The 16,449-nt window shown below is 53.0% G+C and overlaps 1 pseudogene across 1 annotated transcript in view; it reads left to right on the top strand.

Annotated features, from left to right (window-relative positions):
• The window catches only part of LOC147710160 (E3 ubiquitin-protein ligase TRIM39-like), a 141,073-nt pseudogene that overhangs the window by 39,992 nt on the left and 84,632 nt on the right, over positions 1-16,449 (top strand). The gene's annotated exons all lie outside the window — the stretch shown is intronic.

Genomic DNA, 16,449 nt, shown 5'->3' with positions numbered 1-16,449 from the left:
GAACTTGCATACTCACATGGTGCGTGTTAGAGTATGTGTGTAGAGGGGTGGCATTATCTGGCTGTGAGTACGTACCAGCGAGTGTGTGTGCGTATGTGTGTGTGTGCATGTTCACGCTTAGGTGTACGTGTCTAAGTATGTCTTCATGTATGGATAGTCTTTGGGAGTACATGCATGTCTGCTCGTCCCTATATGGGTCTGTTTTTTCGGCATGGACTACTGCTTGTGTGTGTCTCCATATTCATATATAAATTTTGAGCCACAGAGTATACAAATACATGTCCTTATCTTTATGCATGCATGTTTGAGGGTTGCGTATGCATTAGTCTGGATTTATTGGCTGTAAGTTTTTACCTACATAAGTGGATGCCTGCCTGTGGGCTTGTATATCACAAGGTCTGGTGGCATTTGTGAGTGTGCAAATACATGTGTGCATCTGTGAGTTTGGGACGTGTATGCATAAGTCTGGAGTCATACTTCCGTGAGATTTTATATGCATTTGTGTGTGAGTATATATGTATGGATGTGTGTCTCTAGAAGTCTGTGCATGCATGGACTGAAGAAATCCATCTGTGAGTTTGTACAAGGTTTGTGTGTGAGTCTGCAAATCAATGTGTGTGTCTGTATGAGTGTGGACCTCTGTGGATGTGTGTATGTATGGATTTGAAGTTATCTATCCATCCATCAAACTGAGCAAGCATAGTTTAAGGCCCTTCCTAAACAAAGGTTTTAGCAATGTAATAATGCTACGGTATTGTATATACACATCGTCGAACACAATACATATTCTACCTCCCTCTAGACCTCTATTTCTTTACCTTGTAGTATCAATCTTAATGTATTATAACTACATTTTGTGAAACATCATGGATACATCATCATCTTATTAAAAAATTGTATTTATTCATTTTAGGTGGTATTTGTATTCATTTACATTGATAGTATCAAAACAGGGAAAATGTAATCTAAAAAGACATACATATTCATAAAAATCTTTTTGTCACAAGTTTTACTTTTTTATACATTTTGTACATAGACCAACAATTTCATATCTTTATATACACACTAGCAGCCCGTCCCGACGTTGTCCGGGGTAGAAAATGTATGTGTGTAATATTTGTAATGTTAAAGGATAATTTATTTTAAGATTTCACGGTATACAACATTTTTGGTTTCATTGGAATGTGGCCGTAGAATAAATTGATTTAGTACATTGCCGGTCCTAGAGAGTGCTACTTTTAATGATGTCTTGGCATGACTGTGCGTTTTTGAGTGCTGTTTTCAGTACAGCGCGTTGTTATTATTTTAATTTCCTTGGTTGTATGTTGGTTTTGATTGTAAGTAATTTGCTGTCATCAACTTACTTTTTTTAAGTGGTGGTTTGAGTGCCTGTGTTTTTTTTCTATATTGAACTTTTTTGTTTTGTGTCCTGGTGAGTGTTAATGATTATTTTGAATGAATTTGCATTTGATAGGGGTGTTTCCAGTGCCTGTGCGTTGTCGTTCTATTTATGTTCTTCGTTGTGCTTGTTGTCCGTCTATGTAGTTGTTTGTTTGGGTGTGCGTGATCGTTTATTTAGTGGTTTGAGTGCCTGCGCGTTTTCTAGTCCTTTCCTTGTGCGTGCTTGATGCTTTCACATATTAGTGTGGCGTGAATGTGCATTATCTTTACTTCCTTCGTTGTCTTTGCGTGCAGATTTGGAATGTTTTACCGGTGCAAATGTGCGTGCGTGAAGATTCTGAATATTTGTCCTGCCTAAATGTGTGTTTGCGAGTGCTTGTTTGAGTGTATTTTCCCCCTAGTCTGCCTGGCTTTGTGTAGCCGTGGCATGGAGTCGTTTAGAGTATTTCGGTAAGTGCCCAAAGCAAGTTAAAGTGTAACGTCAATGCGGCTCGTCAATGTCCCCGGAAGCCGCCTGTTTTTAGGTTTTGCCTAGCGATGCGCACGAAGTGCGCATGCGCTAAAAAACCTTATGAGTTAGAGTGTGGAACAGGGACCCGCCCCACTCTCCTATTGCTAGCTCCATAAATGGAGGCTAGCCATTGGGAGACGGCTCTGTCCGTCAATCCCGGACCAGATTCGGGGGTGTTCCCGAGAATTTTTTCGCTTTTCGCGACGTCACGCTATGTCAGCCAAAAGCCCTCGGGAACGCCCCCGAATCTGTTCCGGCATTGAGCCGGCACCCGCCTTCCTGCTCGGGGCCGGGGAGTTTCGTGAAAAACACCCCGAGCGCTTCATAGTGCTTTTCTGCCCTAGCGAGTGCTCACCTCGCTTTTTTGTAATTATATTGTCCCCTGGCAGGCGCCCAGGGACCTTGCCGCTATTGTTTATTTTCACCTCGAGGGAGCCCACCCCTCTGTAAATTCACTCCCCGCCTGCAGTAGCTGAGACGGGCCGCCGCGCTGCCCGCGATGACCCGGAAGCTGAGGGGGCGACCCGGAAGTCCCGCCCCCCCCAGCGCGGACAAGGAGAAGCAGCTGCACCCACCGGGAGGGCTCCATGGTGGAAGAGGAGCCCCGCCGCTGCCCGTGAGAGCACCCTGCCCCAAGAAGCAGGTCCGGGTGAGGAAGAGCTGCAGCGAAGTCCCGCCCCCCCAGTGCGGACAAGGAGAAGCAGCTGCACCCACCGGCAGGGCACCATGGTGGAAGAGGAGCCCCGCCGCCGCCCGTGAGAGCACCCGGCCCCAAGAAGCGGGACCGGGGGAGGAAGAGCTGCAGCGTCCAAGTACCGGTGAGTGCGGCCGCAGAGAAGGGAGGGGCGCCGGGACACGTCCATTACCCGGAACTCGCTACATGGACGCGCGGACCGGATGCGTCTTCTGACCTTCTGACTCAGGTGAGAGCCATCCCGTCCACCCGATGCTGACCGCAGGAGCCCCTTATTATCTCTCTCTGACCTCATTCTTATTTTCCATTCCCAGGTCGCCTCGAATACTTCTGGACGCACCCGTCCAGTACAGTACTCCCACCTTTGGCACGGGGTGCCCTGGTCGTTTACTGTACTTTTTACCACATGGCCGACTTTGTATCCAGTAGTCGCCACCACGGTAAGACCCCCTGCCACTGTCAGTCATCACGCCGCTCGCACTCTCGTCCTCTGATAATCACCCCGTACTTTTTAGGTTTTGCCTAGCAAATGTGCACGAAGTGCGCATGCGCTAGAAAAACCTTATGTTTTACAGATGGGAACAGGGACTCGCCCCCTGCTCCCATTGGCTAGCTCCATAAATGGAGGTTAGCCATTGAGAGACGGCTCTGTCCGTCAATCCCAGACCAGATTCGGGGGCGTTTCCGAGAATTTTTCGCTTTTGGCTACGTCAGCCGAAAGCCTGTTCTCGAGAACGCCCCCGAATCTGGGCCGGGATTGACGGACCGGCCCGTCTTCCTGCTATCGGCTCTCCCAGGCTTCTGAGTGCAGTGCCCTCCTATGTCCGTGGCACATTAGATGCAGAATGCTTCGTTTCTCCAGTCACTAGCCGTGTGGTGCTTGTTTGCACAGGTTGCACCCCCCCCCCCCCACGTACCCCAACCCCCGCAGCAGGGAGCCGTCACTCCACACACCTGCCGGCACCACAGCTGAACACATTCTGTCACGGCACGAGGTGTGTTCATGTAGCGCCGCGCCGTTCCCAGCCACCCTTCGTCGCTTTCGGAGTGTGCGGGTGTAGTGCGGGCCGGGCACAGCGGAGGGGGCTGCTTGGGGTTCGCTCTTGTGCCCCCACCGGCTTCTACACGACAATACTTTGATTCTTATACAGGACTTCACGGCTCACTTTCATTTCTCGGCGTTGTAAATGGCCGGGTTTAGGTGCGCTCCAGACTCTTTTACGGGATCAATATTGTGTCCTAAATTTTTAATTGAAAATAGAAAATCTACGCTGAATGGCACGATGTTTTTGTACACGTTATCTAGGACATAAATATGTATGTAATTTGATATTTCTGTGTACAATCTTCTGGTAAAGGACTGCTTCTGTACAGCGCCTACTACCAAGTGTCTGGCTGCATAGCGCCTTCGTCATCTGGGCGCCGTCTGCGGGTCTGTGGTCCTGGTTCACTGGAGGGAGAGTGGCGGGTTTATTTTCACCCCACCCCCACACCGCAGGGGCCTGCATTACGCCTCTGCCATGGACACAGTGCCATGGGGTACCTTTAGCGGGCCCTATACCTGCCAGTCCGAGCACATAAAGGGCGGTGCTTTCCTGTTTCCTGCCGCTTGGGAAGGCAGCATGGCTTTTTTGGGCGTTGAAATTTTCTTTTTCCATGCCACTGCATGAGGTCTGCCAGGCTTAGAGAATGATGCCCCCCCCTTCCAAAACAAGAAACCATCGCCCCACCCACACCCCGCAGGGCTGCGGGGACCCCCGCTGTACCCCTGATCCGTTATGTACTGTGGTGGAGGTGTCGGCTGTATGTTTCCCTTCTCCAGTCGATACTGTGGGCTTCGTCTGTCTGCTGCCGCTGGTACTGCTTAAGTTGTAAAACAATAAGTGCCGGGGTCCTCGTTCGGAGACCACCACAGCTTGCACCGACCCCTGCCAGCACTGCCCATCGCAGAATCAGCACAACCGCTCACCATCACACTGCTTCAAGTCTGACAATTCAGACTATTTCAGGCCCCCCAAAGCTATAACAATGACTTGGGCGGCAGGTATAAGTTAATCAACTGTTACGCAATCAGCGCCACTATGTGGCAGACTGTGAAAAGTGACGGTGTGGAGATTTAAGTGGTAGTGCCGAGCACCGGAACCTCCAGCTCAAATTAAGCACTGGCTGCTGGGTGCCTGTCTGTCATGTGTGTATCCTGCGACAAACGTGTGTGTGTGTGTCCAAGATAAGAGTGAAAATAATTGCTTTCAGTTGTTGGATGCAGGACTTTGGTGCAGCAATGTGTTGCACAACCTGTGTTTCTCAGTGCCATGCTTCTGTTTGCAGAGAGTGGTCAACGGAAGTGGTCACTTGTGGGGTGATGCAGAGTAGTTTATGATTAAGTTTCAGTTTCATGCAGTGGTAGCTTTTGCACCCAGCTTTCCATACACTTGCCCGTAAATTTCATTCGTATGCCTTGTTCGTGTCCGTATTTCTGGAATTCAGGTTTACAGGAGCCGTGTTTGCATGCTTGCTGACTGGCAGAATGAGCGTGCAGCTCAGGCGAAAATAACTGAGCCCAGACTGTGAGATTTTACATAGCTGACCTGGCCCTGATTCAAAGATGGCTGCATGAATGCATACCCCAAGCACCTGCCTTTCAAAGGGTCTCTGGTGGTGGATACTGAGAAGGCACTGTCGGATATCACCGCCTGCCTGTGCACAAGTTATTCCCTAAGTGGCCTCCAGATCGGTGCCACAAGAAGTCCAGCAAAACATCTACATGTGGCATAACTGCAAAGTCTGGAGCTGTCCATAAAGCTCTTAGGTGCCCCAGAGCTAGGAGTGAATACATCCACCCTGGATCATAGATGGCAGGAGTTATTACCAGGTTGATCTCTTCCTCCTCCTCCTGGTCTAGTAAGCAGCACCCTGGGCAGCGCAGCCGCCCTTTGCGGGGCAGGCATCACTTTGCTTATGATATCGGATGAACGCGTGATAGTGGTGGTGTATTTATTTTATTTTATTTATTTATGCATTTTTATATAGCGCAGACTTTACCCGAAGGCGTCAGAGCGCTTCACAATAGGAACAGAAATAATACATGATGAGAACATTACACAAGAACAGATTACAAAATCAGCCGTTCAGTTACAAAAGGTAAAAGTGACAATTGTGAGCAAACAAAATACATGAGGTAGTAAAAATTGTGAGCAACCAAAAAAATACAAGAAGTAGTAAAAAATGTACAGGAGGACAAAGTGACAAGTGTGCAGGTTACAAGAGAAAACAAGGTATAATTGGAGGTATAATACTGCAATATGTGCTAGACACTCAGGCACAAGAACAAACGTTACTTAGGCAAAGGTGGCACTTGTGCAAGTATCAAAGGTAAAAACATGTGAGAGGTAGCAAACCGTGTGTTACAAGGGCAAAGTGGTGTGTGCATGTTACAAAAGGGCACCAAACACAAGTACATAGATAATACTGCAAAAAAAAAATCCAACGCTGATTTGTTATACTGATTTGAGCTTGGCGCCTGCAGGAAGGAAGGCACGTTGTGGTGTGTATGTAGTTTGGTGGCAGGGAGTTGTACTATACTTAGCGTGCAACATCTAACTAGCTCCGGAATGTGCTATTCCCTGACCTTCGGTGTACCATGAAGGGCCGGATCGAACTGGCCATTAAGTTCCACTTCTAGCCACGCTCCCGCCATTGCTTGTCTCGACCTTTTAAAGTGTGCATAGCACGATCGTTGTGAGCGGCAGCGCCAGGCACTTAGTTCTTACAACGTTTATTTGGGAGGTGAATATAAAAATATTGTATTTGATGTTTTTTTCTTTCAGCGCAAGTTACCTCCATGAAAAGACCGAGTCATATGTGCCATGGTGTGGACAGGGTTGCCCAAAAGCTTAGCTAAATTGGACGCCCCTCCCCTTTCGGATTTTCCCGGCTTGAAGTTAAGACATTGTTGGCGGCTGACCCTCCCCCACGTAATGCTGGACATGCCATGCGTTCTGGCCAGATCCCTTCACTGTTGCGCCTTTTCACGTTAAAAGCAGACCTTTACTTAGATTTTTGCCGTCTGTTGTTGTTCGTGCAATAACACGCTGTCCATCCTCTCTACACGCTAGTCCCAACCCTGCACCCGGGACCAGTGTCACATGCTCCTGTCTCCCACCTCTGCCCCCTAGTACATGTGTCTCCATGCGTCTGTCCGCCCTGTGCCAGCCTTTCGTGTCCAGACAACCCCGTCACTTGCTCAGTCCTCACCTTCATGAACAACTTCCTATTCGCTCCTCCCACTCCCTGTGGCTCCATCACTCGCTCTTCTCTTTCACCACACTCTCCTTCTCTCACTGCCTCTCTCTCTTCTGCTCATACTCTCATCCCGTCACTCACTCTCCCTTCAACACACTGTTAACTCTCTCCAATGCACCACTCTTTCACCCTAATTTGTTTTTCCTTCTTGGCTCTATCTCTATTCATTATCCTTCCCTAACTCCTCCTGATTCTATAGAGCACTTTTCAAAATTTTTTGTAACCATCGTCCATTTGCGTGAGATTACGCTATTGGCATTGTAAATGACAATGCCATTAATTTATCTGTTTTCAAAACCAACACATAAATACAAAATTTGTCATTGACAATGCCAATAGCTCTAACTTTGTCAAAGGCAAAACCATTGCATTGTAAATGCTTGTTTTCTTTTCTTTAGTCTTCCGAAGAGCACCTGGACATCCACAGAGCGCAACAGGTGAAATGTGCATTTTTACATTCCTTCCGACTAGCGGTTCTTCCATGATTTCCTCCCCCCACCCCCTCCCCTCCCCCCCGCCCTCCTCTGTGACTTGTATACCTTTGTGGGGTTCTTCTTGTGTTATTGACACACGATATTAATATCCTCTTTCTATGTAGACTCGACCAAGGTCTCTCCCAGATACTGTTTTTAGACCATGCACTACTTGAGCTTCTTACATGTCACTATATGACACTATATTACCTTCTCCTACCACTCTCCAGTGTCACCTGCGTAACTGCCTTTATTCATTCTCCAGTGCGTTTGTGTGCTTAATACACGTATCATTACGAACTCTCGTCCTTTTCATTTACGTGACCCCCTTCTATTTGCCTGTAACTACGCTTCGGCTCGGGCTTGCAGTGTGTGTGGGGGATTGCAGTGTGTGTGGGGGCTTGCAGTGTGTGTGGGGGCTTGCAGTGTGTTGGGGGGCTCGCAGTGTGTGGGGGGGCTCGGAGTGTGTGTGGGGGATTGCAGTGTGTTGGGGGCTTGCAGTGTGTGGGGGGCTTGCAGTGTGTGGGGGGGCTTGCAGTGTGTGGGGGGCTTGCAGTGTGTGGGGGGGGCTCGCAGTGTGTGGGGGGGACTCGCAGTGTGTGGGGGGGACTCGCAGTGTGTGGGGGGGACTCGCAGTGTGTGGGGGGGGCTCGCAGTGTGTGGGGGGGCTCGCAGTGTGTGGGGGGGCTCGCAGTGTGTAGGGAGGCTCTGTGTGTGTGTGGGGGGGGCTCTGTGTGGGTGTGTGTGTGTGGGGGGCTCTGTGTGGGTGTGCGTGTGGGGTGGCCTCTGAGTGTGTGTTGGGGGGGCTCTCTGTGGGTGTTTGTGTGTGTCATTTGCGAGAGATAAAGCTAGTGGCATTGTAAATGACAATGCCATTTATTTATGTTAAAAAACATAAATAAAAATATTGTCAAGAGCAATGCCAATAGCTCAAACTTTAACAAAGGCAAAACCATTGCATTGTAAATGCTTGTTTTTTTTGGTTTACTTCCTTCCCTCTGACAACGTTGACGCGTCCAATCATGACAAAGGTATGTTGGCGCGTGCTTGCTGTCGGTAGCCGCGCCCCTTTGTATGCAAATTAATATTGTGGATTTGCACGGCCAAGATACAGCCACATTGACGTGGCCATTTACTACACCATAACGCGTCGCTGCGGGCATTTACTATAGAATACGGCCATATTTTTAAAGCTGGACATGAAGCTGCGGCGCTTTTGTTTATAGTACAGGCCCATTTATACGGCCAACATCCACAACGCCTCGCTGCGGTCAAGCGAGGCCACGCCCCACAACCACGCCCACGATACGCCCACATTGACGTGGCCATTTACTACACCATAACGCGTCGCTGCGGGCATTTACTATAGAATACGGCCATATTTTTAAAGCTGGACATGAAGCTGCGGCGCTTTTGTTTGTAGTACAGGCCCATTTACACGGCCAACATCCACAACGCCTCGCTGCGGTCAAGCGAGGCCACGCCCCACAACCACGCCCACGATACGCCCACATTGACGTGACTATTTACTACACCATAACGCGTCGCTGCGGGCATTTACTATAGCATACGGCCATATTTTGTTTGTAGTACGCGCCCATTTACAAGGCCATATATGATTGACGGCCACGATACGCCGACATCCATAACGAACACCTCGCTGCGGTCAAGCGACGAGACGCCTCACAACCACGCCCACGACACGCCCACTGGAGTTAAGGTGGCTAACTATGAGGTTGATGAGACGCCACACGCCACGCCCCCGTGCCCCACGATCATGCCCACGACACGCCCACTGGAATTTAACACGCCCACGACAACACCCACAAGGGACTAATTTACACCCTATGCTCTTTGACCTTTGTAATGTATATGTGGCCAGATGTATAGCCTATGTCCATCTGCTTAAACTACCCTTTCCAATGGTGTATTAGGTGTTGTGATTGGTGCTGTAGTTCTTGAGTTTACCCGCCTCAAAGGTTTCCAGTTCTCTCTCTATAATAGTAGTATAGATTCAATCTAGTGCTCTTCACTGGACCCCTATAATAATATCATACACTAATCACGTAAACAGAATCACATTCACACTCCATCACACCTGTACTCAATTACACCAATCAAACTATCAAACAACCCCAAAAGCACATACACATCCTGGTCAGAAGGGGATATAGATAGTGTGAATCTCCATGACCGTGTTGTGGGTTGGGTGCATACAGTAATGAAATGAAATGAATGAAATGAAATGAAAGAAAATGTATAACGCGCAAACTAAGCCCCAAAGGGCATCAAGGCGCCTAGCTCAATATTGATAGAATATCTGTCCCAGGAGCTGATTACTGGTAGGCTTTCTTAAAACACCATGTTTTCAGGGCCTTTTTGAAGAGGGAAAGTGAAGATAGAGACTTAAGTTCCAGAGGGAGTGCATTCCAAAGACGGGGGGCGACTGTAGAAAAGGCTCTACCTCCCCATCTGGTCTTCTTGGTCCTAGGGATAGCCAGCAGATTTTGTTGCCGTGAGCGCAGACATCTGCTGGGGACATAGCTGGATAAAAGTGCACCCAGCCCAACTGATGTTTCAGTTTTAAGAGCGCTGTGTACCAGTGTTAGACGGGACCTGGAGGGTCGGCCGAGGACAAGGGGAGAGGTCTCCGGGGAGAGCCGTCTCCAGCGATCGTACAGACAAGTAACTTCCCCCCCACAGATGTACACCACACAAGGATAAGGTTCAACGTTCTTTATAAGCAAAACTTCAAGTACGGTGAAATGGTACAAGGAGGTCTGGACTCAGGGGTCCCCTCTATTCTAGTCTCTTGGTTGGGGAAAGGGTAGCGGGACAGTCTCGTTACCAATCTGGTAGATGAAATAGCTCACAATCCTCGAGCTCGGCGATCTAGATGGTCGGGCCGCGGCGGAGCCAGCAGGTCCCGGGATGGTTGAAGGTAGCGACGGTCCGCGGCGGAGCCAGCAGGTCCCGATGAAGGAGGTGGTTACAAACGGTCCGCGGCCACGCCAGCAGGTCCCGACGACGAGGAAGGTTTCAGAAGGTTGCGGCAGCGCCAGCAGGCAGGTCGATAGTTCGCAAGGAAGGGCTACGGCAGCGCCAGTAGTCCGTCAAGGATGAGTTCTTCACTGCGTCTCTCGACTCCAGGATACAACTGCCTTCCTGCTCTGGAGCTGCCCCAGTTATAGGTCTGGCGCCCTTTGATGCCCGGACCCTCGCACTTGGAGGTCGGGAGGTCCAGGATGAGGGAGTCCAGACACCCAGCAGGGGGGTGGAGCCAGCGCCCGGGGGAGCTGGGGCGATCGGCACCTGGCGGGGGAGAGCCATCGACACCTCTTTCTCCCATTGACCTGCCAAGTAGTCCGCTCACCTCCTGGGTGGATGGTGGTGCCGGAATGTCGGGGCCTGGCCAGGCCCAGGGTTGGGGTCGATCGGAGGCCATGCGGCCTCGTGGTGCTGTGTCCAAGATGGCGCCCAGGCCGGGCGAGAGGGCCGGTAGGGAATCAGGCCCATGATGGGGAGATGTCCAGGGGCAGGGGTCCCATATGAGACGGGAAACGGGTGGTTGTTGCGTGTAACACCTGAAGAGCCAGGCTCGGGCCTGGTCGTGCGGGGAGGGAGCAAGCCTTTCACGTGGCCTGTCCAACATGCGTCCCCCCCAGCTGAAGGCGGGGAGAGTCACCCATCCTCTTGGGGACTCTCTTCGTCGAGGCGGAAAAAGCGTGACAGGCCATCTGCGTTGGCGTGGTCTTGCCCTGGTCGATGTTCCACAGTGAAGTCCATCCCCTGCAGGGAGATGGACCAACGCAAGAGTTTCGGGTTTTCCCCCCGCATCTGCATTAGCCACTGCAGGGGCCGATGATCGGTCTGTACCCGGAAGTGGGTACCGAAGAGATAAGGCCGGAGCTTTTTGAGGGCCCACACCACGGCAAAGGCCTCCCTCTCGATGGTGCTCCAGCGTTGCTCTCGGGCCAGGAGCCGTCTGCTGATGAAAGCCACTGGCTGGTCAAGTCCTTCGGGGTTCAGCTGGGAAAGGACTGCCCCAATGCCATGGTCGGAGGCGTCCGTTTGGACGATAAATTCCTGACTGTAGTCGGGGGCCTGGAGCACAGGGGCGGAGCACATGGCGGCCTTCAGCTTCTCGAAGGCCGCTTGACAGTCGGGGGTCCAGTTGACTTTCGTTGGTTGGTTTTTGGATGTGAGTTCCGTGAGGGGCCCCACAATGCTACCATAGTCCCTCACGAACCGCCGGTAGTAGCCTGTGAGTCCCAAGAAGGCGCGGACCTCGGTCTGGGTGATGGGGGGCTGCCAAGCCTGGATGGCAGCGATCCTGAGTTGCAGAGGGGCCACCAGACCGCTTCCCACCTGGTGCCCGAGATAGGTCACGGACCCCTGGCCAATTTGGCATTTGCTGGCCTTGATCGTGAGGCCAGCTCGTTGGAGGGCCTGTAGCACCTCTCGGAGGTGGTGGAGGTGGTCGGACCAGTGGCTGCTGTACACAGCGATATCGTCCAGGTAGGCGGCGCTGAATTCTTCGAGTCCCGCCAGGACCTGGTTTACTAGCCGCTGAAAGGTTGCTGGGGCATTCTTCAAGCCGAATGGCATGACCTTGAAGTGGTAGTGGCCATCAGGGGTGGAGAAGGCAGATCGTTCTTGGGCCCGGGGTGTGAGACCGATCTGCCAGTAGCCCGCTGTCAGGTCGAAGATGCTGAGGTAGCGGGCAGCTCCCATGCGGTCGATTAGTTCATCTGCTCGGGGAATGGGGTGTGCGTCTGTTCTGGTGACCGCATTCAAGCCCCGGTAGTCGACGCAGAACCGGAGTTCAGGCGAGGTGCCGGGGGCGGCCGCTTTGGGGACCAGTACCACCGGGCTGGCCCAGGGGCTGTCGGAGGGCTCGATGACCCCGAGCGTGAGCATCTTGGCCACCTCCTCTTGGATGCAGGCCCGTACCCGATCTGGTACGCTGTAGGCCCGATGGCGGACAGGGGGACTCTCTCCGGTGTCCACGTCATGTAAGCACCAGGGGGTGACCCCTGGGGTGAGGGAGAACAGGGTAGCGAACTGCAGCAGGAGGTCTCGGCAGCCTTGGCGCTGTTCCGGGGTGAGGGCCTCCGAGAGTCGGACCCCGTCCACGGAGCCGTCCTTCTCCTGAGTCCGTAGGAGGTCAGGAAGTGGTTCGGAGTCCTCCTCGGCTCCGCTGTCTGTTGCCATCAGGAGGCTGAGCTCCGAGCGCACAAAGTGGGGTTTCAGTCTATTGGCGTGGAGGACCCGGAGAGGGTTCCGTGAAGATTTCATATCGATGAGATAGGTGACAGGGCTCTTGCGCTCGACTACCTTGAAGGGCCCTGTCCATTTGTCTTGCAGGGCGCATGGTTCGGTGGGAGACATTACCCACACTTGTTGGCCAGGTTCAAATTCGATGGAGGAGGCATTTTGATCGTACCACCGTTTCATGTCTTCCTGACTGGCCTCCAAGTTTGCTTTTGCCATTTCCCTGAACCGTCTGGTCTGGTTGCGGAGGGTTAGGAGGTACTTGAAAACATCTGGAGGGTTCTTTAGAGGGGGCATTTCCCAGCCTTCTTTGACTAGGCTGAGCGGCCCACGCACCGGGTGTCCATACAAGAGTTCGAACGGGCTGAAGCCGAGGGACTTCTGGGGGACTTCTCGGTAGGCAAAGAGGAGGCACGGTAGTAGCACATCCCACTGGCGACGGAGGGGCTCTTCCAACCCCCCAATCATTCCTTTGAGCGTGCGGTTGAACCGCTCAACCAGTCCGTTTCCTTGGGGGTGATAGGGGGTCGTGAATCTGTAGGTGACCCCACACTGTTGCCAGAGGGACTTCATGTATTTTGAAATAAAGTTTGTGCCCCGGTCGCTGACGACTTCTCGGGGGAAGCCCACCCGGGAGAAGATCCCCATCAAGGCCCGGCCGACTACCGGGGCTGTCACAGTTCGCAGGGGAACCGCCTCGGAGTAGCGAGTGGCGTGGTCCACCAGTACCAGGATGAACCAATGTCCTTGGGCTGTACGGGGGTCCAGGGGCCCCACAATGTCTATCCCCACCCTCTCGAACGGGGTGGTGACCACCGGGAAAGGTTGCAGAGGTGCTTTAAGCTTGCGGCCGCTCTTCCCGCTGGCCTGGCACGTGGGGCAAGACCGGCAGTGCTGGAGTACGTTGTTCCTCATCTTGGGCCAGAAAAAGTGAGTCACCAGGCGACTGTAGGTTTTGTCCTGACCCAGGTGGCCAGCCAGGGGGACATCGTGGGCCAGGTTTAGCAAGAAGTCTCTAAAGCATAGGGGCACCACTAGCACTCGACTGGCCCCTAACTCTGCGATTCTCTGTTCGCTGTACAACAGGTCATTGTCCCAAAAGACCCAATGGGTTCCGGAGGTATCCCCTGCACTCTGGGCGAGGGCTTGTTGGCGGAGTCCCTCGAGGGAGGGACAGGTCTTCTGCTCGTGGCGAAACTGTTCCTGGGTGGGCCCCCCCTCCTGACGCCACTGAGCCAGGCCGGGAAGGTCCTGAGGCTGAACGAGCCCCTCGGGAGTTTGCTCTGGGGGGACGGCACGGTCGGTGTCTTCTACTGGAGCGACCGGGGGAGGAGGTGCCGGCCATTCATGTTCTTCGGGTCGGGGGGTGGCACGGGCAGCCATGGACCGGGTGGTTACGCACGCCCAGTCCGGGATGCCCAACATCCCCAGGTGCTCTCTCCTCTCTACGGCGGCCCACGGGGAACTCTCAAGATCATTTCCCAGGAGACAGTCTACGGGGACATCATCTCGTACCGTCACCTTCAACATGCCGGAGACTCCTCCCCACTCGAAGGGGACGCAGGCCATCCGACATAGACTCTCCGAATTGTCGGCTGAACGGACAGGGCAGAGAACGTTCGGCAGGATCTGTTCTGGGGTCACCAGGTGACAGCGGACGGCCGTTACACTGGCCCCGGTGTCACGTAGGGCTTCGGCCCGGCGTCCATTAATGTTCACCCACTGACTGTACTTCCGGGTGTTGGCGGGTAGGGGGACCCGCGGGACCATGTCTCTTCCCCCTAGGCACGCTAGAACCATGGCGGCGGGTTCCCATTCTTGGTGTTCTTGCTCACATTCCTCGTGTTCTTCGGAGATTTGTTCTTCCCCAGGGCGGCGGCAGCCATCTGGCGGGGTCTTGGAGTCTGGCTCTGTGGACAATTCGGGTCGTTTGCGTAGTGGCCGACTCGCTGGCATCGGTGACAGGTGACATTGGCTCTGTATCCCGGCCGCGCCGGGGTGTTGCCCCGGTTGGCCGGGGGCGGGGTGCTGGTAGCGGGAGCAGCCGGGGCGTTGTCTCTTCCTCGGCCCTGCCCCCTCCTCCTCCTCGGGGACGGTGCTGACCGTAGTTGTTCCTGTTCTGTTCATGGGACCCATTTCGGCCCACTTGGGTAATTTCCCACCGGTCAGCCTCGGCGGCGAGCTGCCGCGGATCAGTCAATTTACTGTCGAGGAGGTGCTGCCTGAGCTCGACGAAGCAGTTGTTTGACAGATGCTCCCATACCATGAGATTGAAGAGTTGCTCGTAGGTCGTTACGTTGCTTCCCTTGATCCAACCCTCGAAGGCTCGGCTGAAATAGTTCACATATTCCACCCAAGTTGTACCCGGGATCCGGGTGCAGTCTCGGAACCTCTGGCGGTACATTTCGGGTGTGAGCCCATAGCGGGTGAGGAGGGTAGCTTTCATGTGGTCATAGGAGGTCATCAGATGGTCGGGAAGCTGTAGCAGGGCATCGCGGCCCTCATTGACGAACCTCCCCCATAGACCGGCTCCCCAGTCGCTGCGATCGATCCGGTGGGAGGTCATAGCGATCTCATAGGCCTTGAACCACTGCTGTATGTCGTCATCTCGGAAATATTCTCGAACGACATCCTTGGGGATGTGTACCTTCTTTTCTGTTGCCCCCGGGGTGCGTGGTTGCTCGGGCACCCCTAATTCTTTGTTCTGCTTGCGTAAGTCTATCTCAGCTAGTTTGCGCTCGTGTTCATACGCCAGTCTCTTCTCTTCGAGCTCTCTTTGTCTCTGTTTCTCTTCCCGTTCTTCTCGGAGCCGCAGGTGTTCCAGGTTCAGTTTTTGTTCGGCTAATTTGAGTTCGCCATCCATTTTGAGCCGGGCCATTTCTAGCTCATGTAGTCGGTTTCTTTCTCGTTCTTGGATCTCATCTTGCGAGAGACCCGTTCTTTGCTCCTCGGGAGCCGTGGTGTTTTTCTCTGCTGCTGTGACATTTTGGTCCGGGGGTCTGACGGCCCCGGTTTCTGCCCATGACTCAATGGCGTGCTTGAAATCGTCTTTAGTACTCAGACCGGTGGTAGCGATACCTAGTTCAATGCAGAATTGTTTCAACTCACGATGGCTGTACTCTTCCAATTTCTCCATCTGGAATTTCTCGGTGGATCCGCTTTCTTTAGTTGACATTGTGGTTTGGTTGTGGGGTGAGCTACTCTCTGTACGATTACGCGTCGATTCGGATCGCGCCGCTGGCCACCAATGTTAGACGGGACCTGGAGGGTCGGCCGAGGACAAGGGGAGAGGTCTCCGGGGAGAGCCGTCTCCAGCGATCGTACAGACAAGTAACTTCCCCCCCACAGATGTACACCACACAAGGATAAGGTTCAACGTTCTTTATAAGCAAAACTTCTAGTACGGTGAAATGGTACAAGGAGGTCTGGACTCAGGGGTCCCCTCTATTCTAGTCTCTTGGTTGGGGAAAGGGTAGCGGGACAGTCTCGTTACCAATCTGGTAGATGAAATAGCTCACAATCCTCGAGCTCGGCGATCTAGATGGTCGGGCCGCGGCGAAGCCAGCAGGTCCCGGGATGGTTGAAGGTAGCGACGGTCCGCGGCGGAGCCAGCAGGTCCCGATGAAGGAGGTGGTTACAAACGGTCCGCGGCCACGCCAGCAGGTCCCGACGACGAGGAAGGTTTCAGAAGGTTGCGGCAGCGCCAGCAGGCAGGTCGATAGTTCGCAAGGAAGGCATACGGCAGCGCCAGTAGTCCGTCAAGGATGAGTTCTTCACTGCGTCTCTCGACTCCA

The sequence above is a fragment of the Lissotriton vulgaris genome, chromosome 5, assembly GCF_964263255.1.
Source record: "Lissotriton vulgaris chromosome 5, aLisVul1.2, whole genome shotgun sequence".
NCBI lineage: Eukaryota > Metazoa > Chordata > Amphibia > Caudata > Salamandridae > Lissotriton > Lissotriton vulgaris.
This window is presented reverse-complemented; position numbering and strand designations above follow the sequence as displayed.